General features: G+C 39.8%; 1 long non-coding RNA gene across 1 annotated transcript; it reads right to left on the minus strand.

Moving 5' to 3' along the window:
- Positions 1-420: 420 nt before the first annotated feature.
- On the minus strand, positions 421-26,642 carry LOC144987121 (uncharacterized). The gene is made up of 3 exons (XR_013650989.1): positions 26,523-26,642; positions 22,541-22,665; positions 421-3,449 (listed from the first exon to the last, which is right to left on the minus strand). It is a non-coding gene; the product is annotated as an uncharacterized LOC144987121 (long non-coding RNA).
- Positions 26,643-27,638: the final 996 nt, after the last annotated feature.

Consider the following 27,638-nt stretch of genomic DNA (forward strand, 5'->3'; position numbering starts at 1 on the left):
GAATTCCACATTTGCCTGTGTGATCCTAGAAGACGAGGTTCCACTTTGAAGTGCGGAGTGTGCAAAACATATGCAACGCTCGACACAAGGAGATTTCTCAGCTGAACATGTGTATTATTAAATCATGGCGGCTTGTTGAGTTCTGAGGTGTACGGCCTAATTACAATTCCTTTGAAAAATATTGGTCTCATTCTCGGCTCAGGCAATGTGATGGGTTGGTGTGGAGAATACATCTGTTTAGTCTTTAGCTCTGAAAGTAGAAGAATACATCATGTATATCAGCAAAGAACTTTGCACCGTTGGGGTGATTTGTATCCTTTCAAAATAAAAGTCTCACAAGAACAACACATAAGGGTTTAGTCACAACCACCCTGACGGGTGGATTTGGACTGGCCGAGCGGAAAAGAAATTGAAGAAACCTGTACGATGAACGCAGGTAGCCCGGACAGAATATCAAGATTGTAGACCGCTCAATGAATTTGTGGAGCCAAAATGCTCATGCGCATTTTATTCTAAAAGCACACTGCCAAACATTTATAACCCAAAGGGCTAAGTAAGGGTGAAGTAGGCAAGACGCAGGGGGGGTCGAAGAGATTTTCAATTTTCTTTCTACGGATGTCCTACGGGCACGTCCGTATTTCCTGCACACTGTGTGCATGCAGTATTTGCGCGCACTCAGTAAGGAGTATGCACACCTTACTAACGACTATAGTGTTACGGTGATACGACAGCATCACCTGTACGTCTTAAGTGTGCGTAACTTACATAAGTCTTAGAAATACTGTAATTCACGATGCAGTCACCAAAAGAGCAACAATCACATATTCCATTTTTATGACCACTATTAAGGTTGCCGCACAAGCCTCAAAGGAACTACACACTGCGCTCCCCTTAACCCTTTTACAGCAGAGGTGTCGCAGGCGACAACTACATTAGATTCAATCTTTGGCTTAACGTAACTAGTGGATGGATGGCTCAGGGAGTTGGGTGTAGAACCCGGGTTTGCAGCCCAGTGCGTGTAATGAGCTCAATGCAGTTTGGGTCCTTAGCCAAGACCCTTTGCGCTGCTGCCTTAAACTATGTCTATATGTCTGGGTCTCCCTGTGGCCACGGTTACAAGATACACGGTTGTGTTAGGCAGTGTATCCAGCATAAAAACTCTCTGCACTCTCAGTGAAAGCTGATTCGCTGTGGCGACCCCTGAAGGGAGAAGCCAAAAAGTGAACTTTGGCTTAAAATAACTCTTCAATGGTTTACGCAATCAACATGAATCAGCTAGTTCTGGCACGGAGAAAATCCTTTTTTTTTTAAACAGCTTTGCGCTGGTATACAACACTTTTGCACTGCCATGCAACTCTTTACTAACATAAAGGCAATACTTCACAAATGGAAAGTGTTAAATGACGGTGCAAAGCCGCTTACTGTCAAACCCAAAGCTGCTTTTCTCCACTACAGAATTCACTGGAATTACTGTACATTACCTGCATTAAAAAAATATCGACTACTGCTATGTTCACACCAGGCTCGGAAACGCATGTTTGCGATGTGAAAACACATATATGCGTGTTTTGTTTTTCTGCAATCATAACTTTTGCGTTCATGTGTCACTATGCAAGATTTCAAGTACAAAGCATGCTGCAAATAAACACACGCTAAAAGGTACACAAGTTGAACTTTGACGAATGACACCAAGTCGTTCATATATCAGAATAGAATTGAGAAAGAAAAAGCCTGTAGGCAATATTTGCCCCGCTTTAACATTTTACACCAACCTCTTACCACTACCTGATCATGCGCTGGTATTGGATAGCAATAGACCTTTGTGAACACCATATGCTAAAAGAGCGAACAGCAACCAATGTTCAGCGCTTTCTTGAACGTGCCACAACCTGAAAACCTGCAGCATTTGTTCAGGTCGACATGTGACTAAGGCTTATGCATTTCCTCTTATAGAGTATTTTCAACTCCACTTTTAATTATCTTTACCCTGCAAAATGAATTTCATTACCCTCAAATACCTAATAGTTTTGTGCGACAGACCTGTGCAGCAATTTGTGTGTCTTTTATCTCCTAACGCGAGTACTTCAAAAACACATTTCCCTGTAACAGATAAGAGACGGGATAATATGTTCCTTGTCCTCTGGAATTATCTGACTCCTTCATTTGTCTCCCACTCTGGATTTTCGGGATGTTGCTTAGTATCTCTAGCATCGTAATTAATCACCAGTCGTTGATGTCCTATATCAACCTTGCCCGCTCCTATCGGGATGTTCGGCTTAATGTAGACAAGGAAAAAATTACATTTTGTTCCAATGATGGCAGGTGTGTGCCTATTTGTGCACTGTAGAGTTTATTTAAAGGGCTCTCAAAGACGCTGATGCCTTGTCGGTAAAGCAGGCTTCATTATGAGGAAGTAAGGCTGCGTTTATCAAACCTTTTTTAAACGGAAAAAACACTGAATGAAATAATGCATCCGTGCAGAGCTGAAAGGGTTAGTTATCAATTTTAAAAATACGCTCACATGGTGGGCTTGTCCTGCAGCAGCACATTAGCAAAGGATGGAGGAAGTTAATCGAGCTATGATAAAATGTTCCTGCGCTGTAGCCATTACTTCTCGTGAACAGCGGATGAGAAACTATTGAGTGCGAGTTCACAAATCAGGGCAGTTCTCTTCCTTTAATATGTTCAAAGCAAATATTAAATGTCTCCATGCAAAAGCCGCTAAATGAGACCTAAATGAATAAAGACTTTAAAGGGTACGGCGGCAAACTTCTGCAACTTTTTGCTCTAAATAAAAGCTGAGAAGAAAAAAAAACGCCATTGCATCAGGGACCAATTTACATCATGACACTGACAAGATGGAGCCTCGGAGGTGTTACATCTGGAGGTGACGCGCATCGAACAGTCTAAAATTATAAGCACATATATTTGAATATCATCCCATTTTATCTGCCGATATCGGAAAGCACGGAAATCCGGTGAACATGCAAATCGCCCTGCATTAAAAAGGAAAAAAAGAAAACCTTGAAAGGTCTGTGCCATTTATTAAAAATGATAACCTCTTTGAAATTACAGCATTTCAGAAGGGCACAGAAGCACGTGGCGGTGATATTTTGCTGAAATATCTCACAAACATTGCATACTAAGTGCATGAAAATGCAAGCTATCGTTTAATGCCTCTCTTGCAACTTCTTTTTTTCTTTTTACACATTATGCAGACGGCTTATCAATGTCAAATCAGTCCACAGGATGAAAGCCTCTTTAAATAAAAAGAAAAGGCTGATACTGTAATACCTCTTTCCAGAACATCAAGCCTTTTTTTCCAGCCTTCTCTCTCTTTCTTGATTCACCAGCCAATTTAACATTCGACCCAGTTTCAGCGAGGCTCTCTACTGGGACCCAACCCAGAAGTGTCATAGAGAAGAACCAGAATAATAAAGCCCTCCGCTCTGGAGAAAAAAAGAAGAAAAAAACAATACTGTGCTTATACTCCATACATTAATATACAAGCGCATTATTTATTTGTATGTATGTTTTCCTTTTCTTTATGGACAGTCTACATTTTTCAATCAATGAAGTCGGAAAGGGAAATAAAACCACAGACATACAAGGTAATCCAATACACAACTCCTATTGTGAAAGCTAATTATGCACACTCTGCTCCTGGCATGTTGGTTTGGCGTTCTAAATGACAGCACACAATTTTAGGCGACCCGAAGAACGACTATTAGTATTATAATACAACGTTATTACACTTACCGTGAAATGCTTTTGATCGTTAATATGCAAACTGGATGTGGAAATAACCTCATCAAAAATTTGAATCACAGTGAATTTCATTTTTTTTACTGAAGTTTGGGAAATATATATTGTTTTTGAGCTGAACCTCCAAAGGAAAAAGTAGAGCTGGTCTAATTAAAGGATTTCTTTATTGACTAAACTGCTATGTGGGGAGCCTCCTGGCTCAAACAGGGAGTGACACTTTTATTAATGTGCTAAAAGGTTAACATCGTGGTATTCTGCAGAAAGTTGTTCTTTTTTATGTCTTTTTTTTATTATTTGTTTATTTATGTCTATACAGGAAATTACTTCACTGGTGTCTTATGTAAAACTTTATTCTTTTACAAACAATATTTTTTTTAAAGTAGCTAACATGATAGTTAGCTTAATGGCTAACTGTTCCTTAAAAAAAACACAGAACAGTTTTTAAAAGTTGATTTCAAAAGTACTTTTTTAAAAAATAACTATGACATCCACTGAATATCTTTTTAATATTATGAATTCATTCAGTTGTTTCAGTTCAAATTTTGCAGTGGATTTGCTGTTAGCAATGTGATAACTTGCAAAAAGAGAGTTCAATGTGTTAATCTTTATGCTTTTTTTCTTTTTTAAAAAGCTTTTTTTTGTATTCAGTGAACTTTTAGTGAAAAACTTTGTTGTATTACAATAAAAAGAAAAATTAGCTTACACGATATCTAGCTTAATGGCTAACTACTTTTACAAAAAATGACCTACAAGACAGCATTTGAAACTTGATTCCAACAGCATTTACGTAAAAGAAAACCAACATCTCATAAATATGTAACTCATAATAAATTTCTTTTTTAATTTAATTTTGTTAAAACATAGTGCTCTTCCTAATTTTATTCCTTTAAATTCAAATGTTACAGTTAATGTGCTGGAGCTAATGGTTATTATACAGCTGGTCATTAAAAAATTCGGCATTTTGTGGTACAAGCTTTAAATTTGGCATGAATGTACCTTAGGACCCCCTCTGTCAGTATTCTGTAGGTACCCCTCAGGATTGAAGCCCATCTTGTTGACTGGGGTAAAAAGACATGAGTGAATGGCTGCCATCTTTACAAATGGCCGCCATTTTGGATTTTTCTCATAGCTAACGTGTTTTTCTGAAAAAGGGGATCTGAGGTACGTCCATGCCAAATTTGGTGCTTGTATCACAAAATGCACAATTTGTCTAAAATATAAACCTTCACGGCTCCGCTATTAGCATCGTCTTAACTCACAGAGAAGGGAGTTAGAAGTGTTTCTAATCTGTATCCAGAAAAACCTTCAGCTAGATAAATTATTTTACAAATATCTTGTGAAAATCGTTGTGCTTTTAGAAAACACATACGGTAACAATTAGTGTAACACAATAGCTAGCTTTAATGACTAACAGTCAAAAATAACCTACAGGACAGTGTTTGAACCTTGATTTCCACAGTATTTACTTATAAGAATACTATATCTAGTAAAAATAAAAGCTATTTTGCAGAGGCTCACTTTAATTTTATTCATTTGTCTGAGTACAAATTTTTCTGTTGATTTGTTGGAGGATGAAGAGTTGCTGTTTTCGCTAAACCGTGTGAGGCATAACTAATTGTAGATTATTAAATCTAACACTATTGGTGTAAAAAGTGGGATTGGCTCACATACCATTTCAGAATGTGCCTTGATTACACCTGCTTTTCTGCTCTGCTAGAGTTTGCATTTTCACACAGGGGAATGAGAGTCTGTGTATTTGCATGCTGCTGTTTAACGCCGGCCTGCAGGCTGCCGTGTGGACAAATCCTTGTTAGATGATGTTATTTTAGACTGTATTCTGCCACTCAGAGAAAAAAAAAGGTAATGTTTGTAGGAAAAATGGTGAGGAATAGTTTCACTTTTGAAGTCAGACTGACTTTTAATTTGTCATAAAAAAAGAGCGTCAAGATTACAGAAGAGTAAAACCCTTAATATTCCACTGTTTTCTTTTTAATAATGGCCGTTTTTCAAATGTTTTTTAAGATATTACTGTATTTTTTAAAGTATAAGTTGCAGCAGCCAAAAATGCATAATAAAGAAAAAAAAGCATATGTAAGTTGTTTTGGAGTGTAACTTTTTGGAGGAATTTATTTTACCAAATATCCACAAGAATGGACATTTCTTCTTGCAAATCATAATATCAGAATAGACAAAAATATCAAAATATATTATATCTGATATAGATATTATACAAAATAATATATAATATCAGAATACTGCACCATCCAATATGCTACTACCATAATAAATTGATGTTTACTTAGTTTCATGAAAAATAGGAGGAATCTATAACGGAATCTACGACAGAAAACCGTGGCATAAAGCATCTTCTGCGTAGCTGTCAGTAGCAAATACCGATAAACACACCTAGAGTGCCCCCTAGTGGTTGTTGCTATTATTATTGTTTTAACCCTTGTGCTATCCTAGACACTTAACCGTTGGGAGTTGGGTCATCTAGACCCCACAAGACAGTGCGCTGAACCTTTTTTCTTCAATGATTTGTGATCTTCACTGGTGTCCATGGATTACATGAAATCTTTCCACCTTTATCCACCTTTGTCATGGTAGGAAGAACACGTCAATGCAAGGGAGGAGTCATAGGATAGCACAAGGGTTAAATTAAACGCACATATAAATTGCACCGAAGCCTAATACTACATTCACGCCGGGCATGTGACGCGCGTTCAGGAACGCTCTAAAACCATGTTCTTGAACATGCCTTCAGCGTATGCTGTTCAGACCGGACTGTCGCTACCTGATACCAGCCCATGTCTGTCGCCTACAGTTGGAAGAGGCTTGCAAGTCCAAATCTTGCTCCAGACTCTTTCTTTCAAGCTCTATTCCGAAATGTGAAAGAATTGGGGTCATATAAATCCGGCCAGACACAAACTGCAATTTTTAGTTTGACCTCCATGATCAGTTTTCAACCGGGTCGCACTTCCGGACGCCATCCATATACGTCACTACGAAAATCAGAGTCCCTGATTGGTAAAAAAAATTCAGCTTGGTTTAACTTTCAATGCAAATTCAATAGTTACATTCAATGCTGCAGGTTTTGTCCATAGAGCTCAAAAACTGACTTAAAAACAAAAAAAATTGAAAACTAAAACGCACACTTACACGCAATTGCGTAGATTTTTAATTGGAAGTGGATGTGGATGGCCATGGGCGGTTTGAACCCGGTAACCTCGACCAAACTATGGATGGTGTAAAACATTAACTTCTACTCCATAAAATATGGTTCTGCATACATTGAGATAAAAGTAGAGGTTTATGCAGGAATTAAACTCTACTTATGTTTTTTTGTTTTTCTTAATTTTTGAAGTTGATATGAAAAGTATTGTATTTTCACTAATCGATATCATGTTTGTTTTAATAATTCTGATATATCTCTCTTCAAAATAATTGGCAAAGTGAGCCGATGTGCATACAGAAATGATGAAGCCAAAAATTCCTTTTTGATGTGGGTTATGGAGACATTATTTAATCATCTCTCCACCGCTCTCATTTTTGAAGTGAATATATGTAAAATCAATGTTTAAAAAAATGTTTTTTTTCCATGAATACATAAAATAAAATAAAAAAATATATGTAATGTAGTCCTAAAATGTATTTATAGCTACAAAAATCATTCAAAATAAGGAAAGTGGGAAAGATTTGTGTGGCTGATGGAAAAAAAACAAGATTTTCTGTTATCTAGGACAGCTCGCTACAAATTACACTGCCTCAGTAGTTGTTTTGCGAGTCTTTGAGAGAGTGTTCCTCTCTCCAATCATGCTTCCACTATCCACTCTCCAAAGTGTTACAGCCATAATTAGCCTAGATTAATGAGAAGGCCACTTGAAAATGAAACATATGAATAATAAAGGTGTTGTTAATACACAAACACCGTTTCATCTTTCTTTGTAATCTCACACAGTCCTCATGTGGAGAGGATTAAAAAAAAAAACATTTTTTCAAATTTATTAGGGCCAACCGGCTATTTATTACACACTATTATTGATGCAATGGTAAACCACCCTTTGTACTTTATACTCTCACATGTAAAAACTACACATAGCAATAACGTATCAGAAGAATTTGTCAAATTCAACAGCTAAAAGGAATGTAATGCTTTCATGTAGTAGCTATAGCAAGATGTTCATCGTTGTTTGACTGACAGCCCGAATGCATTAAGTCTACCTCTTTTTTATCAGCTTCTAGATAATTAAACCCTTGGGATAGCCCATGAGTCCACTGAGGGATTGTGGTGGTTAAAGATTAAAAATATGTGTAATAAAATGCAAACATAGACTTCTACTTACTCCCACTATGGTGTTTAAATAGCCATTTCTTTAATTAAGCACTAATTCAGCATATGAATGTGTTTACATAAAGCTCATAGTGAATTTAACACTGCAGTATTAAATAAATACAACATTATTTACAACAATAAAGCATATTTCTGTGGTATGGTAAATGCCGTATACTTACAGTATATATTGCTTTTCTATGTGTTTGACCAACACATGTATAAGGAGAACATGCAAGCTATACACAGAAACATACCAGTTGGGATTCGAACCAGGGCCTTCTCGCTGCATGTGCTAACCACTCTACCACCATGCATTCCCAAGATCTGAACCCCCCAAACCAAACTGTGATAATGAGTTTTGATCCATCCTTTAGCACTAGCATGCACGTGTGAACAGCCACACAGTCAAAGTGATGACAACTGAAGCATTACAAATTTCAGACACACAGCTAAATCGGGGGTGGTAGAGTAGTTGACCTGATAGGAAGGTCCCAGGTTTGCATGCAAATGTATCGAAATCTTATTGGGCAAGATGCTGGACCCCACATTGCCTCCATCAGTGTGTGAATGTTTGTGTGCATGGGTGAATGGGACTTGGGCCTTGTATGGGGTAGAAAAGTATAAGCCATTTTACATTTGATGTGTGTTTTGAGATCCCCGCAATAACCACAAAATGTCTTTAGAATTCAAGTATTAAAAAACAGTATAAGTATTAAAAATGTTTTTTAAGAAGACTTTTTGAAACTGCAGTTGGACTTGTAGTTGGACATTAGCATTCACTGTTTATTGAGGAAAGTAGCAAGGAGTCATTTGTCACATCAAGCACGCTTGCTAATAATCTCAATTGCTGCCTTTCTGTGCTATCTTAGATGACCCCACCCTTACATTGACGTGTTCTCCCTACCATGACAAAGGTGGATAAAGCTGGAAAGATTTCATGTAATCCATGGATACCAGTGAAGATCACAAATCATTGAAGAAAAATGGTTCAGCACACTGTCTTGTGGGGTCTAGATGACCCAACTCCCAACGGTAAAGTGCCTACAATAGCACAAGGGTTAAACACTGAAGGGGTTTATACAAATATACACCACGTGTGTCTGAAGGATTCAAACACTAGTATCTGTCCGACACCAGAAGCCTGCAGTTCTTATCTGTTTGCTCAGCTGCTAGACAGGTCAACTTTAAAATAATTTTTTTTAAAAATTAAACAAAGTTCAGTCCCAGTGTCAACAGGTTTCTCCTTTACGGACGATCTTTGATGTACATTTTCAGAAATGTACCACGTTTTATTGGAAAGTGCTTTGATTGCATCAAATACCACATAGGGAACGGTCATACTCCATAAAATCTAACAACTTCAACGGCTCCCCCTACACTTTTCAAGGCAAACATTCAGCCAAAAAACAATTATCAACAAAAGTTTACCAAATTTAAAGAATTGTCTTGTTGCTAACCATTATAGACCTAAATACATACTACATCTCGTTTTATTTTGGGTTATGGAGTTACAAACCCAAAACTGATGTAATCACCAATTCATTGTGTTTTGAACTCCAAACCTTTTCTTTGCCATAATTCAACCAAAAGGCCTGACCCAAATTAGGTTTGCACTCCCTCAACTTACACATCTCTGATCACCACTTCATGCAAAACACTTTGCCCTCTGGTAATACTGTTACAGTACTTTTAATCTAATTTAAATGTATCCTCAGAAAACTGTCCTTAACCTACTTTTCCTCCATTTCCCCTGTTCTACCCTCATTCACATTCCTCAAAAGGAGCAAATAAGGTCAACAAGTTTCTTTTCTTGGGGCTGAGTGGATTTCAGATTAACCTTTATCGTTATCAAATAGGGAGACTCATATGTCAAGACGGCAGTTGGTCATTTATTTTTGTTGGAGCTCACAAATGCAACCACTTTATTCTAAAGTAGCTTAATTCCCACTAGATTTATTTACTAGATCCTAATAAGACGAGAAAAATCGACACAAATCTCCACCTGGTTTAACCTAATAACCCTAAAAGACAAGTGTTGTTTTTCCCCGCCAAAGACCTAGTTCTACATGGTGAACAGGTATCTAGGGAAAAAAACCACAACAATTCCAACAATAGCATTAACAAAATAGTAAATGGTGTATACTTATATGGTAATTGGTACATGGCATATCCCTATATAGCGCTTTACTACCTTCTTAGATGACCCAAAGCGCCGTACAGTCCCATTCACCCATTCAGGCACACATTCACACACTTATGGCGGCTACACACTGGCGCCAACTTATAACCACCATGAGCATCGTGGGGTTCAATTTCTTACCCAAGGACATTTCGGCATATGGGCAAACAAGACGGGACCTGAACCTGCAATCTTCCGATCAGAGGTCGGTCTTCCTCTGCACCACGGTCACCCCAAACCAGTTGAATAATGTTCAAACCTTCAAAACATTAAAGGCTATTAAAGTGTTGAACCCTCAACATCGAAGGCAGAATCCAAATTGCTTCCCTACACCTCTGGCTCCTCCCTATTGCTCCAATTGTAGAGGCATTTGAAGTTGTAGTGGTGTCCAAAAGGTTTTTTTTAAGTAGCCGTAGTGACTTAGGGCTGGCTCTCCCTCTGCCGGTAGGGTGATCCACGTCCTGCTGTGGCGTGGAGGAGAAACACATTTATTCACAAGAGTGTGCTCTGAAGCACAGAAGTTTACATTTAAATATCAATATTGAGGTTTTTTTGCGACTTTTTAAGGTTACAAGGTCGATGTTGTGTATTTTCTGAGCGCTGGCAGATATGCGCTAACATAGATGACTAGCGGCTATGGATGGCGTCATTGAAAGGTAGTAATATTCGGATTTGAAGACACTGTTTGATTCCACATCTTTCCACTTGGAGGGATAAATGTAAGGATAGGCAGAGGCCATAGGGGTAGAGAAGCAGTTTGGATTAGGCCTAATATTCAAGGCAGACACTCTTCCACTGGGCTACTGTTAGAAGTAGGGTTTCTTAGAACAAAAAGAGGGCATACTGCATTACAAAAAGTATGTCTTTCTATAATTTCCATCATTAACCCCTCTAACCGAGATCAAACTCAAACCCTTGATAATCTTCCTATGACTGTGTGTTCACTAGACTTAACTTCCTTAAGGCAATTTATTCTACCAAAGTAACGGCATTCATAGAATTAATAGGGGCCCTGTTGGCCTCAGGCAGGCATGGGACTGCACGCGAAAGGTCTAAAGTAGGACTCCTGCTCTACATGCTCCCTCTGAGCCCTGGTCAAGTAGAAATTCAACAACCAATTTTCTGTCTTAAGCAAGGTTATAACAGACACAAAAAAGTCTTCCAAAGAGGAAATTCTGAGATTTGAATCCGTACCGCAGATTCACAGTGATCCCTAGCTCTAACAGCATCCACACCAAGATCATAGATTTTTAATATGGGAAATATCAGGCCTCGTCAGCAGTACAGGCCATTCTTTCTTGCTGCAGATATGAGCTAGCACTGAAACCACAGATGGTCCTAAAGTGCAAAAGTGCATGAAGTCTTTGATCAGTCAGAGAGGATAAATGTCACTTAACCACTCATTGATCTCTGCTGGGTGCTATTGGCTGCTGTAATCTTAAGTTGTTGCCGAACGCTTGCCAACAGATCGACTGCTGACCGCTCTTTTGTGAACACCCAGCTCCTTTTAGGTCAGTCCAGCAGGTTTTTTATTCCATGTGCGGCCTTAAAATTCCTCTTCAAGTGTAATTTGTACCAAACTCGTTATTATTTTGCTTTTATTTGCAGAGCACTTTTTTTTTTCTACACTTCATATCACACACCCACTACACACATTTTTCACGTATGAAATTTTGGTCTTTCGTGATATATGCGTGATCTACATAAATCGTAAGTGTTTCTTGCATTTGACGTTCGTCGATGTGCGCAGATGTCCATCGAGGACAGGTCTTTTTGTGAATTAGGTTCGAGCTGTTTAAGATTTAGGTCGGTTGAGAATTACACAGTTCACACGTATTTTATGTAGTTTTAATAAATTGTGTAAATCTTGCGTAATTGTGTGTGATTTTTGCGAGATGTATTTGCAAATTTGTGGCTTTTCATGACTGTTCCACGTGTGTCTAACGGACTTTTCACGCATGTACCACTGATCTATAACTTTTATATCATGTACAGGTCGCACATATTACTTTATTATTACGTAATTGATGCATGAATCAATAATAAATTGCATGTAAACAGCGCAATAATCACACACGTTTCATGTTCTACAAAGATTTGCATGTCCTTGGCGTGGTTTACTCGTACTTCTACCATGTGGTTCATGTGTGATCTGTGAAAGTAAAGACCCCAACTTTTCTCCCTTTTTCCACAAATATTCACGTATGACCACTTTTCATCCGTGCAATATGCACAAAATGGCAAAGTGGCTGTGTGACACGGCTTTTCGATCACATAAAAAAAAAGGAATTTTTGGGTTTTTTTGGGCATGGGTAGAAATTTTGAAATGTTATATATTCACAAATAAATATAGTCTTAAAGCTAATCCAAGATTGCTACTTTTTTACATTTACAGCAATAGCTTACATACAAATAAATGAAAAAAAATGCAATCACCTTGTGTAATTAAAGCACGTTTGCGTAATAGGATATTCTTAACCTCCACCTTCAGAGAATCCTGGGCTGTGATAAGCCGTACAGGCCATAAGGGGCAGCAGTCAATTCTTGTTCCCAAAGGATGCTTATACTGTGTAGCAGTGGATGCAGTTTATTTTTTTATAAATCGCAACAAAACAGTTGAGATTGCGTTGGTTCAGCTCTATGGGACAGACAAACTATAAACCAAATGTAGAATGGAGCAGAATTCAGCACAAACAAATTTCTATGTGGACTCTTTCCACCTGGCCAGGAATCTGCTGAAAAAGTTGTGTTTGTGTTGGACACGTGTTTGTAACTTTGTGTGGATCGTTATTAAAATGAATGTGTTTTTTTTCATTTAATTACCATGTTTGTATATATTTTTTTTACTATAAACTAAAGAATTAAACAAAACGATGAATGACAGAACAAAAGTTGATGAATAATAGAACATAAGTTGTAATTAGTTTAATTTTGGTGTCTTTAATTTGATGTTTTTGGTGCCACATAGTTGAATTTTTATTTTTTTGAAGCACTTTAAAAATCCTTTTTTACTTTAGTGCATACTTTAATTGAGAAAAAAGGCAATGTTTTATAATGAATTTAGCATTACAAGGACCAAAGTTAACTTTCACATTAAACAGTCACTCTGACTGAAATGCAGTGAAACTAGTAAAAAGTAGACTAGAAGGAAGTTTTCTTCAATATCCAGGCCAGAGCTTTACTCCTTTGCCAAGTCCCACTTGTTTTTTTTTTTTGTTTTTTTTTTAGTTAGTGACTCTTCATGACTAGGGCTTTGTTTGTAGAAAGTAAAAGCACGCCCACAAATACCGTACTTTTGAAGTTAGACACTCTAAAAGTAATAATGAGTAGGATGAAAAAGAAGAACTGCAGCAGCTCGGACAAAAAAGAGGAGCGTCTCCAAGCCTTTCAGGCTGTTTGTCTTTGGACTCATTTTAGCCAGCTTCTTATCTTGTGATGTTTTTCATTGTGTCACGTCCTGGGAGATTAAGTGCAACACCTTCGAGTGTTGCTCACAGTTCACCAACAGACATTAAAAACGGCACTTCTTGTGTTGGCTGATCGAGTCCTTATGGCCTTGGTAATTCACTGCCACGCCTGTTTGATCTATAAAGATCACACAGCGGATGTCAGCTTTAGGAATGGCCGTTTTCCAAAGGGCACAGCCAGTGGTCACAGCAGAATTCAAATGGCTAAATATATATATTTATTCTTTACAGGTGATTACTAGTATAAGGTTTGATGGAAAAACCTTTGAAATGTTAAATTAGTGTCTGGTTCTGAACTGTCACCGATCATACTTTTAGAAAAAGAGGATTGGAAGCAACATTCTCCGTGTTATTTGTATTACACACATGTATATCTGCACCAGTGCATTGTTTGATGCTTCCATCACAGGCATTAAAAAGTAACAAGTACCTTATTTTCAACGCCATGAGGCGCTCCTGATCAGTTCTTTCAAAATAATCCGGAGTCCCTCATATATTCATTCTGGTTGAATTTACTGATGTCAAAGCGATTTTGAGATGACTATGTGCTGAATTCAGCACATAACTGCAGGGTGTAAGACGCTGGCAGGGAAAGCATACATGGAGCGCCACAATCAAGTGGCTGGAATAATATACAGGAACATGTGTGCAGAATATGGACTGGAAACCCCAAGGTCAAAATGGGAAACACCTCCGAAGGTGGTAGAGAATGAGAGGGCAAAGATCCTGTGGGACTTCCAGATCCAGACTGATAGGGTGGTAATGGCGAATCAACCAGACATTGTAGTGGTGGATAAAGAACAGAGGAAAGCCGTTGTGGTGGATGTGGCAGTGCCAAGCGATGGGAACATCAGGAAGAAGGAACATGAGAAACTGGAGAAATACCAGGGACTCAGAGAAGAACTGGAGAAAGCCTGGAAAGTGAAGGTGACTGTGGTGCCTGTGGTAATTGGAGCACTCGGGGCAGTAACCCCCAAGCTGGAGGAGTGGCTACAACAGATACCTGGAAAGACCTCAGAACTCTCAGTCCAGAAAAGTGCAGTGCTAGGAACAGCTAAGATACTGCAGGACCCTCAAGCTCCCGGGCCTCTGGTAGGGGACCCGAGCTTGGAGGAGAAACCACCCCCGGAAGGGTGAAAGGGACGTTTATATATATGAACAACTTTTATAATCATAAAGGACCATTTTAATGTGAAAAATAGATTTTCCAGAAACCAGAAGCTCAAAAAGTTCAAATGCAAAAAAATTGGACAGCCTTGTACAGTACGTTCCATGTAAATATTAGTCGGTGGCCTGAAAAAGCTTGTGGACCACTTGTGTATGGCATGTCTGACAGGGGTTTCATGTATCATCAATGAGGCTGTTATTAATTAAAGACTTAAGACACTAAACACTTTTAGCAAGAAACAATGCCGAAGACATGAATTTCTTATCAGGGAACACATTCAGATTCATAGGTTCCAGTTAAGAAGGAAAAAAGAAAAAAATAATCCAGCAAACCTTCTTTATCAGATGTGAACCGAGGAAGAAAAATAACCCTTCACCGTGAAAACACCTCTCCTCCCCCTGTTCTGTGACTTCCTCAGCCAACAAAGGGAGGGGACAGGCACTCAGGGAGGACATATAAGCGTGGGGATGAGGAACAACTTGTCAAGATGGTGGATGATAAACACAGCACTCCATCTGGGTGGAGAAACTAAGCGATACTGCTCACCCCCTTTGGTGGCTTTCCCCACATCTTTAATGCATCTCATGTGGCGTTGGCAATAATCATTCAGAGCTTTTTGCCAGCGTTTTACCTCAGATCTTCTGACCAAACTATAACTTGCATGTAAAAAAACCATTGACTGGATGTAAGAACTGGACTGAGTGACCCCTCCCCTTATAGTGTTTCAATTAGGAAGAACCACCAAAATCCTATAAATTGCTAATCCTTTTTTTTTCTTTTTTTTCTGTAATGCAAGGCATAAACTTACCAATCAGATGTCTAAATAGAAGTAGATGATGCCTGCTTGCCCTTGTCCAATGTTCAAAATGTTTGACAGATTTGGTGGAGTCTGCTTTCAAGTGGTAGCACTTGAAAAGTTCCCTTCTGATTGCCATGAGTGGTTACCATAGAAATACTGACTCAGACCAACTAGGACCAATCACTACCAACTGACATTGTTTGGCTCCGACATTGTTTATCTCTGAATTCCTTCACTACCCACTCTTAGTGCACTATATAAGGTGTTCACCATCTTGAGCAAATATGTAAGGGTTAATGGCAGACGAAGTGTGCATTATTACTTTTTAACGCACGCTGTGGAAGCCTGAACCACGTCGGACGGTTCAGGCGTTAACAGTTCGTGCGTTAAAAAGTAATAACGCACACTTCGAAAAGTAATAACGCACACTTCGAAGGCCATTAACCCGCTTATACCATCCATGGTCACTTACAAAAGCAATACATATTAACCAGTTTTTAGTGATTAATTCTTGTTTTTTTCTGATTTGGATTGCTTTTCTCACAAAAAGCGGACTATTTGTCATGTGATCACGTAACAAATAATCCGCGTCGCACCGCACCACCACTGCAGTCAAGAATGAATAAAGTATCAGTTTAGAGAGAAAGTTCACTTCTTACCGCTTGTTTTTGTCCAAATGATGAAGCAAAAGATTGTCTTTAAGAAGCCGGCGCAGTGATACAAAAGATTTAAGCTAGGTGACCGGAACTTCTTTTTTCACAGTGCGGTTATCAGGTTTTAATGCACACCCAGCAGCCAATCAGAATCGATTATTCACCCGGACCATGGTATAAAAATAAAATTGAAACATTTGTTTGGTGAATTTTATCAAAGGGTTTTAAGAACCATCTTAATTCCTAAAAATTGGAGTAGTCTGTGAATAATTTGATGTTGTGGGCTTCACAGGGTTCAGGATAGTTTAAAAAGAAAGGAAGGAAGATGGCGGCTGCCTGCACCCTTCTCACCGCTTGCAGAAGGGGTGAAGTGAGGCATGATAACATTTCATTGGTAAGATGGAGCGTGACTTCACAGATATAAGAATAAACACTTCACCACACTAACAGGAGGAATACTTTGCTAATGAAGTGTTGTCTAAAACTAAAGCATCTTTTTTTTTTGTTTTACATCTCGCAAAGTCGTTCTGTTTTTAAAGCTGAAGTCTGGACAATGAGCTGTAGCCCACCATAATAAAGAATTAATTAACTTCTTTTGCTGGGATGATGCATATTAAAGTATGTTCAAGAATCTGTGAGGCCATAGCTCTCGACAGCCACTCGGCCGGGGTGATAGATTTTAAAGCGGCGTGAGACATCAATCACTGTCCTGGGGTGATTGCCTGTTTGTGTGTGCGGTGGCGCCGCTCCATCTCGGCGAGGCGAAAGCCTGGCTGATTGGTGTTTTTTTTTTTTTTTTGCCTCTCTACATTCATTGTAGCTACCTGACACCGTGTTATACACCCGATGCAGAGCGTGGAAATGCTTATTTACACTCGGCTTGGCAAAACCTCGACATCTGCAATATCGTTTGGGCGACTCGAAAGCGGAATTGGTCGGTTTGTTGTGAGTGCGAGAGCAGAGTTTAGATCTCTGGTATTGCTTTTTTTTCTTTTTTTTTGCCCACTTATCCTTAAAATATAACATGCCTGTCTTAGGTTTCCTGCTGCTACGACAGGTGACTGACAAGCAGTTAAGATGTCTCTTTGTGATGATCAAAAACCTGACACATGGGGGCAAATAGCTTTGTTGCCCATCTGATTGAAACTGCACCACATTGCGCTTCTGGAAGCTCCTAAATTAGGTGTAAAATTACTCGCGACAGTTTTCAGGAACACTTGTCAGATCAAGGCCCATCGGTTTCTGATGGAGTGTATTACAAATATATATAACCTTAAATGTACTCATCTTACAAACAAAATTCTTGAACAATAAGTTCTGGTTCAATTCCAGTGTGAGCATTCATTTATTTTTGGTTTTCACAGCGCAAGAACCAGTGATCAGACTTCAAAAGAACAGGGTGCAAAACTGGTAGAATATATTCGTGTCTGAATTCCTTCAATACTTCCTACTTAGAGCACTCTAATGAATGCTCACCATTTTTGGGGGTGTCCGACTCTACAATTCTACAATCCAGTGTCTTGGAAATTTACCAGACGTCTCTGCGAAAAACCTGTGTGCATACATTGATCACAAAGCATTGTGTTTGAATTGTTTATCATTTGAAAAATGTTTATTATATTTATTTATTTAAATCAATCAAGTTTTATCACCAAAGCACAGTGGATTCATAATTAGTCTTCATAAAATTATGTTTATTAGGTTTTTGACTTTAGCAAATGAGTGATGTCATATTTGATGTTTAGAAAAAAAGGCAGCATGTGTCCAAAACTGCTTTAAAATCCAGGACACTATAACCCTTGTGCTATTTTGTGGGGTCAAAATAACTCCACCCTTACATTGACGTGTTATTCCTACCATGACAAAGGTGGATAAAGGTGAAGAGGATTTCAAATAATCCATGGACACCAGTGAAGATCACAAATCATTGAAGAATAAGGTTCAGAGCACTGTCTTGTGGGGTCTAGATGACCCCACTCACAAGGTTGAAGTGTGGATAGCACAAGAGTTAGAGTGGCAAGTTGGTATCGGTACCGACGGTTATACTGGTACCATAAATTGATCTTGGTGCTTTTTTTGGACATGTCAAACATTTGTATTCGATTCAGTTTTACCCAATCACTTTAGCTTTGAAGCAATTGTAGGCGGGTGTGGCAAGAAGGGTGGGCGGAGCTTCAGTCAAAATGCTGAAGGTGGAGAGTGCAACGTTTGTCTCAACCTTACAGCAAAATATTCTAAGTCAGCGATTTGATGGATAAGAGTGATGTGTACAATGCTCCGAAAAAAGACAGACATCGTGGCGATAAGTGGTGAAATACGCGTTTACTTCAGCATGTTCATATTTTTAGGATTTTTACTGCAGCTAATGGGGGACATCAAATTTGGAGTTAAAAAAAGAAAAAAAGGAGGGAGGATGTGTCTGAATTACAATAAGATCCAGGCCACTAGATAGAGTGATGGATGACAAAACTTTGTGCCAAGTTGCTACTGGTACCGACCTTTACGGTAATAGATTTGTAAAATGATTTTGGTGCTTCGTTTGTAGTTCCTATGTTTCTTCAAGTTAAATCTAAGACTTTTTAAGCCCTTGCATTTGAAAAATTAAGAACAATTTCTCTTTACTTCACAGCTCACATTCTGGTGCAGTGAAACCATCCATAGGTGACCAATCAAACAAATTTGTGTAAACAGTTGGCTCTGACATCGTCTCTCGGTTAAATGAACAAATCAGATACTAATAAAAGAAAACAGAATTATTGATGCATGTGCACTAATGCAGTATTGGAGATTGGTCAAAGTAAGATTAAGAGAGCAGAAAGAAGTAAGTCACGCATGCTCAATGTGTTTGCTTAGAGAAGCGAGACAATTAGCGGAAAACGTAAGAGGACAAACGGATCACATTTTGTAGCCGTGATAAGACACTAAAAACCACAGAGACGCAAAAACGATGAGATTAAGTTTTGCTTTGCTTCTTGTCAGTCATACAAACCTCCGCCAGATCTTATACCGGTACCAGTACCGGACCGTACCGGCTTACTTTCAGCCCTGGTCATTCCTAGCTTGTCACGTCCTTGTACTTTGCGCTGTCGTAAGGCTGAAGAAGCGTGTGCTTCTGTTTTTTTTCCCTTCTTTTACTTTGTTTTCTTTAAAATCAGTGGTTGGCATCCAGCATGATGGTGCATATTGCTGGATTTACTTACACAATCGTGCTTAACAAATTAAATTTAAGACCAGAAAAATCCTGCGAAAATTTTTTTAAACAGCACAATTTGTAAGCCCAAGGTATCAAAATTTAAGACTTTTGAAACTTTTTCAGGGTCTTATTTCCCTATTTTCAAAAATCAAGGCTTTTAAGACTTTTCAAGACCTCACGGGAACCCTGTTCGTTCCTGACACGTCAATCTCTTCTCTTCTATTCAGTTTTGCTGTACAATTCTAACCAATCGTTGTAGCCTTCTAGCAATTGGGGGCGGGCTCATATGAGAATGGGTGAGGCTGTGAGGGTGGGCGGGGCTTCAGTCAAAATGACAAAGGCGAAGCGAGCGAAGGTTTGGCTGTACTTCACAGCAAAAGATTCAAAGTCAGCGCCCATATGAGTGACGTGTACTATGCCCCGAAAAACGCCAACGTCATAGCGATGAGCGCATAAATACATGTTACAATTTATCATGGGACGCCATATTTTGCATGTACTACTGCATTTCTTACTGAAAAAGAAGCTGCCACTACCGCAGAAACCCCAGGGTTCTGTGATTGCTGGGGTCACAAATAGAGACATGAACAATTCTAACTGCTACAGTGGATCGCTCTTGTATTCTAATGAGAGAAAAGACATCTTGCATGTACAAAATTGAACCTACAGGTTCAATTCATTTAGTGTTGCAGCCAAAACTCGCCGATTCATCCAGGTAGAGCCGGCTGGTGCGTTCCCTGGAGACGCGCTGCCTGCACATATACTGTGGGACTTTCTTTGTAAGAAAAGTGACAGCTAAACATATGGTACTTTGTTATCACACCGGAAAAAAGACGAGGAGAAGGAAAAAAGGAAAACCTAAGTCTGACATTGATGTGGTTCTCTGGGGTCTAATGTAGTAAATATTACTTTTTGCAGTGATTTACATTTGCAGGGAAAAGTAATGGGAGGCAGCACCAAAGACAGACAATAAAAAGTCTTAAAAAGGCAGACAGGAAACTTTAGAAATTAAATGTAAAATAGAAAAAAAAGACCAATTTTGAAAAAGAATGAAGAATATAGATGATTGTAAGATATTTTAATGTGGCCTTTACTGTAAAAAAAATCCTGAGAAAAATCTGTTTTTCATCAGGAAATATGCTCTGCTGCTAACCAGAAGGGGTTTTAAACGTAATTCCTCTTACTTTTTTGAAAGAGTCAATCTGTTTATGCCTATAAACATGGGGGAAAGATTGGATTGTATCGAAAGCAGACAAATCTATCTTTGTCAACTTAAAAGGTCAATTTTTACTGTGATTCAAACAGCAAAGATTCAAATCAGACACTTTTCTGATCCGGAGCTGCAGAGCAAATGTGGTTTCGCTACAGACTCTCTAAAGAACTTCAGACTAAAATTCTCCTTCAAACTTCCTGTCCACTAACTTTTGAAGCTAATTTTAACATCACTGTATAATAATTTTCTTTGCTTTATTATTTTATTGCGAACCATTCATACCTGATTATTGTAGAATCTGTGACAGTACTAATTTAACATTTCCATTTGTTTCCTATGTAGCTTTCTAATAGGAGTAGAAGTCACAAAATGAAACCTAAACTTTGAAAATGATGTGATAAAATAATGTGGTAATTGTTGTGGTAATTTGCTCCCATTTAATAATTGGATAGTAGGGTCAGGATTTGGCATCATTAACACGAAAGCAGGGATCCATCCCGCCTTGTATCAGTGGTTCAGGCTGCTGGTGGCGGTGTAATGGTATGGGGGATAATTTCTTTGCACTCTTTAGTACCAATTGAGCATGGTTCCAACACCACAGCCTACCTGCTGATGCTGACCATGTCCATCCTTTTATGACCACAGTGTACCATGGCTACTTCCAGCAGGATAAGGCGCCATGATGTCATAAAGCTAGAATCCTCTCAGACTGGTTTCTAGAACATGACAATAAGTTCACTGTCCTCAAACGGCCTCCACAGTCACCAGATCTCTCGCAGCAGTGGCTCAGGCGGTTGAGCAGGTCGTCCAATGATCGAAGGGTCGGTGGTTTGATCCCAGCTCCCACCGGTCAACTGTCGTTGGCAACTCCAGTGTGGCTCCATTGGTGTGTGAATGTGCATGAATGTCCCAGTGATGGTCAGAGGGGCCGTAGGCGTAAACTGGCAGCCAAGCCTCTGTCAGCCTGTCAGCTGTGGCCACATCAGTAGCTTGCAATCACCAAGTATGAATGGAGTGAATCGACAAATTGTAGGCGCTTTGAGCGTCTGGAAAAGCGCAGATAAATCTATTCATTCATCTTCTTCTGTTTTATCCCTTACGGGGTCACGGGGCTGCCGGAGCCTGTATCGGCCACTTACGGGCAAAGGCAGGGGGCACCCTGGACAGATCACCAGTCTGTCGCAGGGTCACAATCACACACCCATATATTCTCACACTCACACCTTTAGACAATTTAGAGTTTCCAGTTGACTTACGGAGCATGTTTTTGGATGGTGGGAGGAAGCCGGAGACCCCGGAGAGAACCCATGCATGCCCGTGCCAGAGAACATGCAAACTTCACACAGAAAAGTCCCCCATTGATGTTCTGGTTCAGGTTCCCCAGCCGGGACTTGAATTGAACCGGGGGCCTTCTTGCTGTGAGGCAAGAGCGCTAACCACTGCAGCCCCCAGATAAATCCAATCCATTGTTATTATCTCAACCCAATAGATCACCTTTGGGATGTGGTGGAATGGGAGATTGGCATCATGGATGTGCAGCCGACAAATCTGCAGCAACTGTGTGATGCTGTCCTGTCTAAACTCTCTGAGGAATAATTCCAGTACTTTGTTGAAATAGGCAGTTCAGAAGGCTAAAGTGGGTCTAAACCGGTACTAGCAAGGTGTACCTAATAAATTGACCAATGACTGTAAATCTACTACTACTACAACTTAAAAAAAATGAAAACATTAAAAGAAGATACAGAAATATATGTCTAAACACGTGCATACATGTGTACACTTCCAGCCACTCCGTAGTTCTTCCAGAGATTGCTCCAACAGAGCTGGTTTGTAGAGGTTCAGCAGAACTTTCTAGGCTGGATGTCCTTCTCGGAGCAAGTAGATTGTGGTACAATCTGGAGGGAAAAAATTGAAGAAATAACTCACATTTTATTGAAGCAAAAAGCAAAAAAATAAATATAAATAACTGTTAGCAGCAGTTATCAGTCTCAATGTTTTTCTGTTTTCTGTTGCTTTTGAACGTCTCTTAGGTCTTATTGTTTGGCCCCAAAAGGTAGTAGTTTTATAGCTGTGACATGAATCTGTTTCTATTTGTCATTCTCTATGTAAAAATATTTTGACAAGCCTTAGATTTAATGGACTGATTAGCATTTTTTCCCCTTTTTTTTTCCGCCACTCTAGCACGTTGCCATATCTATGCAGGCCCTGTCATGCATGTTCAATAAGCTATGAAAACTGCTCTCGTCGTCTCTCCAGCGATCTGGATTTTTAATGAGGCCCCTTTCATTCCCCGTGTTTGACCTGCACAACACAGATGATTCTGCTAATTGGCAGCGTCGGCAGAAGACGAGCGGCGTAATTATTATTGCAGAGACGTCGGCTCAAACAATGACTGCATTCCTGAGAGTGTCGCACAAAAGCAGCTGAAAGACCAAACTGAAGGGAAGTCCGAACGTCAATTCCTGCCGTCCTTCCATATTAATACGCATCCAATTTGTCTCTCACCTGATGAATCATCTGCTTCCCTTTTGTGTACAATTCTCACATATGCCAGATTTCTCAACACATGATGCCACAAACACGTCAGAAAAGCCTAAGTCACAACTGCCCCTATGGGTGGATACGTCTGCAGGCAAAAATTGGGCAAAATTGCATGGGGCATGCAGGTCAAAGGTGTGTCGTAGACCATTTGTCGTGGCTGTACAGTGATCAGTTAATTCTTCTCTAAGTGTTCTGGTACATCCCCTGTCCGTCCTGGGGGAGGATCCCTCCTTCACGTGGACACCCCTGAGGTTTCTTCGTTTTTTCCGGAATCCGTTTTTTAGGAGTTTTTTCTTACCGCGAAGGAGGGTCTAAGGCAGGGGTCGGGAACCTTTTTGGCCAGGAGAGCCATAAACGCCACATATTTTTAAATGTAATTTCGAAAGAGCCATACAATAATGTAGTGTCCCTTTCCCACACTAAGGCACGGAGACTTAACCTCTTTTAGGGTTCTTTATTCTGGTTACTGTAGACCACAACAAACACCGTACAATCAATTCAGCAACTCCTGAATCTCTCCCGCCGAGACGAGAGCGCTTCTCCCAACTTTATATTCCCCCGTCCTGCTCCAGCCCTCCCATTTCCTTATTCGGCCCATAGCTGAACCCCATTGGTCCAAACTCCCTAACAACAGGCTGAGCGACAGAACTGAGGGCCAATCAGATCTCTGCTTGAACGATGCGTTCCATGAACTCCAGAACTTTTAACGCGGCCCAACAGCCAAGTTAAACTCAGTCCGCGACAATATGTTTAAAACTAAATATACAAATGAATGTGTGCATTTGATGTAATTTCAACATTTTTAAAGTCCAATAAGTCTGTGGATTCTTTTTAATAACATTGTTATACTGTTGCTAATAAATGATGAGTATTTCTCGTGGTAGTTTTGCTGATGGTCTAGTCTGGTTGATCCGTGGTGAGTTTCTGCTTCATGCAGGCGTTGAGACTTTAAACGTGATCGTAGGTCTGAATGTTCTTTAGATGTGAGACAGACATGGAACCAAACACACACACCCACGCTGCAGGAGTGACGGGCAGCAGGTTTACGTTTTTACCATCTCTGCGCGATTCACCTGCTGCCGGTCCCCCCCCACCCCCCACCCCCTCTGCTTTCTTCCTCACACATCCCGTCCCCAAAACTGCGCGCTCTTCCTCAGGGAGGCAATTCAAAGGTTTCCGGGTGGTACAAACTCTGTGAAATAATAGATAACAGTAAACTGATAGTTTTTTCTCCAAGCACCGCTACTACTGCGCGCCTCTGGCATTGCATCGCGCCCGAGAAGGACTGGTCTAATGAAAAAAAAAAAAGTATAATTAAGGATTTGTCTGCGAGCCACATGTGACCATCAAAAGAGCCATATATGGCTCGCGAGCCATAGGTTCCCGACCCCTGGTCTAAGGGCATAGATGCCAGTATAGCATAGTCAGTTTGTTAGTTCATTTTAGTATTTTCCTATTGAACTCTTTGTATTCATGATCCTTTTGAGTTCATGTTTTACTTCGAAGCCCATCGAGACGACTTTTGTTGTGATTTTGGGCTATACAAATAAAATTGAATTGAATTGAATTGAAAATATTCATGCACATTTTCTTTCTACACGGATGGTGTGGGCGACAGGTCATATCAAAGACTTAAAAAACACACAAGGGGGAAAAGATGCAGGTGTGTCGTATGAATCTTTCATTTTTTCCAACGCCCCTTAAATCCAGAGCACTGCACAAGGGGCCCCTTAGTGTTTTCTCCAATATAAGTGCACAGTTCTTGTGTGCAGCCTGATTTTTAGAAATTAGGAAATTTGACAATAAGAGCTTACTTTATTTTGCGCACTATAGGGTGTGCTGGATTATGAGGCGCCCCGTCAAGGAATGGTTTAGTTTTAAACTTGTCATACAAAAGGCACACTGAATTATTGCAAGACAAAAGAGTCACAGATAAGTTCCTATGTCAGTCAGACTTTTAGTAACTAGGACTTGTTTGTCGCATGGTACACATTAGAAGTGTTAGTCTGTTTTTTTACGTGTTGCAAACACGGTATTGTGAAAAATGCTAATACCTCTGAAACAAATGTTAATTCAATTCAATAGCCCAATATTACTAATTGTATAATACATATGAAATCATAAAGCACATGAAGTCATACAATTCAATAGGTAATGGTTAAACTAAACTAAACTGGGCATCCCCTGCCCTTAGACCCCCCCCTCCTCAGTAAGGAAAAACTCCTAAAATAAACTGGATTCTGGGGGTAAAAAAGAAGAGAACTCTGGGGTGTCCTCCCCCAGGACGGACAGGCGATGTACCAGAACTCTTAGACGAGAATCAGATTATCTAACTCTACAACTACATGTTTAAATGGTCCAGCAGATAGGCTTCATCCAGATAAGTGGGGGGACGACTGGAGGTGCGAGAGGAGCCAGAGGTGAGGTCTACGGCCAAGGACAGGAGCACGACTCCCATCTTCGTTAGTAACACGGACATTTCTACTCATTAGCCACATTAAAAGTGCTAGCAGTGTTAGCATTTTGTTTTTTTGAAAGAAAAAAAAACTATGGCTTAAGTGCAGAAAATATGGTAGTTTATGTGTGCTTCCTACACGGTGAGTAAGGGGCCAGTACTCGCACCACAGCATCGTCCATACAACATTAGTGTGTGAAACTTCCATTAGCTTTATTAATTCTTCACGAGGAACTTAAAGCACAGAAGTACGTCGCATTTTCATGGCGCCCCTTGTAGCAGCCATACGAGCCTTATAGGAACTAACCCAAAAACACACAGTGAGCGACCGCACGGGTGCGTGACCAAGGCTGAAGCTGAATCTGACCGGCTTGACCTTGAAATCACTTGAGGTGACTGATACACAAGCATATCTAGATCTGCTTCGACTCTCTGGTGTTAGAGCCCAACGCTCAGAGAATCCTTGACGTTGGATCAGACTGCGGTGAGGTGCGGTGAGGTTAATGCTGGTGAGGCACTGACTCCTCTGGAGTCAGATTTACAGTTACAAAAACTGAATATTTCACCATTCATCCGACAGCAGCTAACAGCTTATAAAATCCACACAACAACATATTTGTCCTTCAGAGAATATTTATTTTATAGACATGGATAGAACTCTCTTCTTGTGTATAAATTATTCATATGGACTGTAAACAAATTAAAGTTTTTTCCACATACTCCCATGTTATTTTTAAAAAACATGTTTGGCCTTACTTTTTGAGTCCGTGTGTTGATCCATGTCCACAAAAAGCTCTATGATCTGTTGGAAAAGTCTTCCTTATTTTCCTTTAGTTTATACAAGTTTCTCCCTCTCTCAGACGTCCTCTGTCTGTTTTTATGGCAGCAGTGTAGCTACAAAGCAGCTGTCAGCTCACGTCTGCCCCCTGCTGGTTAAGCTTGCCTCACCTAAAGCCTTTTCTGCGGGCCTACAACAGTGTTTTCCGCACACGTCTCTGTTAACATTGAATCCTGCCGTCAGACATGAGGCACAGGGCTTCAGTTTTCATTCCGTTTGTGATTGTTTTCCTCAGAAAACTGTGAGTTGACTGAAAATGTATATTTAACACAGATCAGTGGAAAATCATATTTACTTAATTTACCTTTTTCTATTTTATCACGATCATAATAGGTGAGGCTGTGCCTCACTTGCCTCACCTGACCGCACGTCACTGTCTTTAACCCTCGGGCCTCCAGATGGCCCAACTCAACCGAGCCCCCAAACCTCCTTAAGGATCAAGTGTGGGCGCCCAGACTGTACACAGAGCTAGCTTCCGCCTTCACAGAATTAGTCACAGAGTGTGAGCGTTATTAAAGTTGAATTAAACTCCAGCTGAGTTGGAAACACTGCTGGTAATTGAGGTTTATTTTTGCATAAACAATAATGAGGTCAAGTCAGAAGCAGACAACAAGCTGACCTCTCCTTAAGACATTTATGAATCGAAAAAACACTAGAATCTCTATTCCTTTACGTCTTTGTTCCTCTTATATATGTATATATTTTTTTTTTTTTAATTCATCCTACAGTGTTTTGGACCTTAAAAACTCCCAAATCCACCATCTGCATCCTTCCTGGCGACACACAAGGTTAAGTGAAAATGAAAATCTCCCTGACTGTGAGGTTTCCTGCTGCTTCCTGCATGACTGACGTCGAACCGTTTTGGTTTTATTGTTTGCACTTTTGATAATCCAGTAGATAGAAATCACTGCATGGTGCTGATCTGATTAGAGCCCCCCCTCATCATTTTTCCATAACCCTTTAATTGTGTTTCCTCGGGCATTTGATGCTCGCGCTGTTCAGATCCTGGAGGTTCATTATTGATCACTACAAGC

The sequence above is a fragment of the Oryzias latipes genome, chromosome 18 (assembly GCF_053564925.1).
Source record: "Oryzias latipes strain Hd-rR chromosome 18, Olatipes_Hd-rR_3.1".
In the NCBI taxonomy this organism is placed as follows: Eukaryota; Metazoa; Chordata; class Actinopteri; order Beloniformes; family Adrianichthyidae; genus Oryzias; species Oryzias latipes.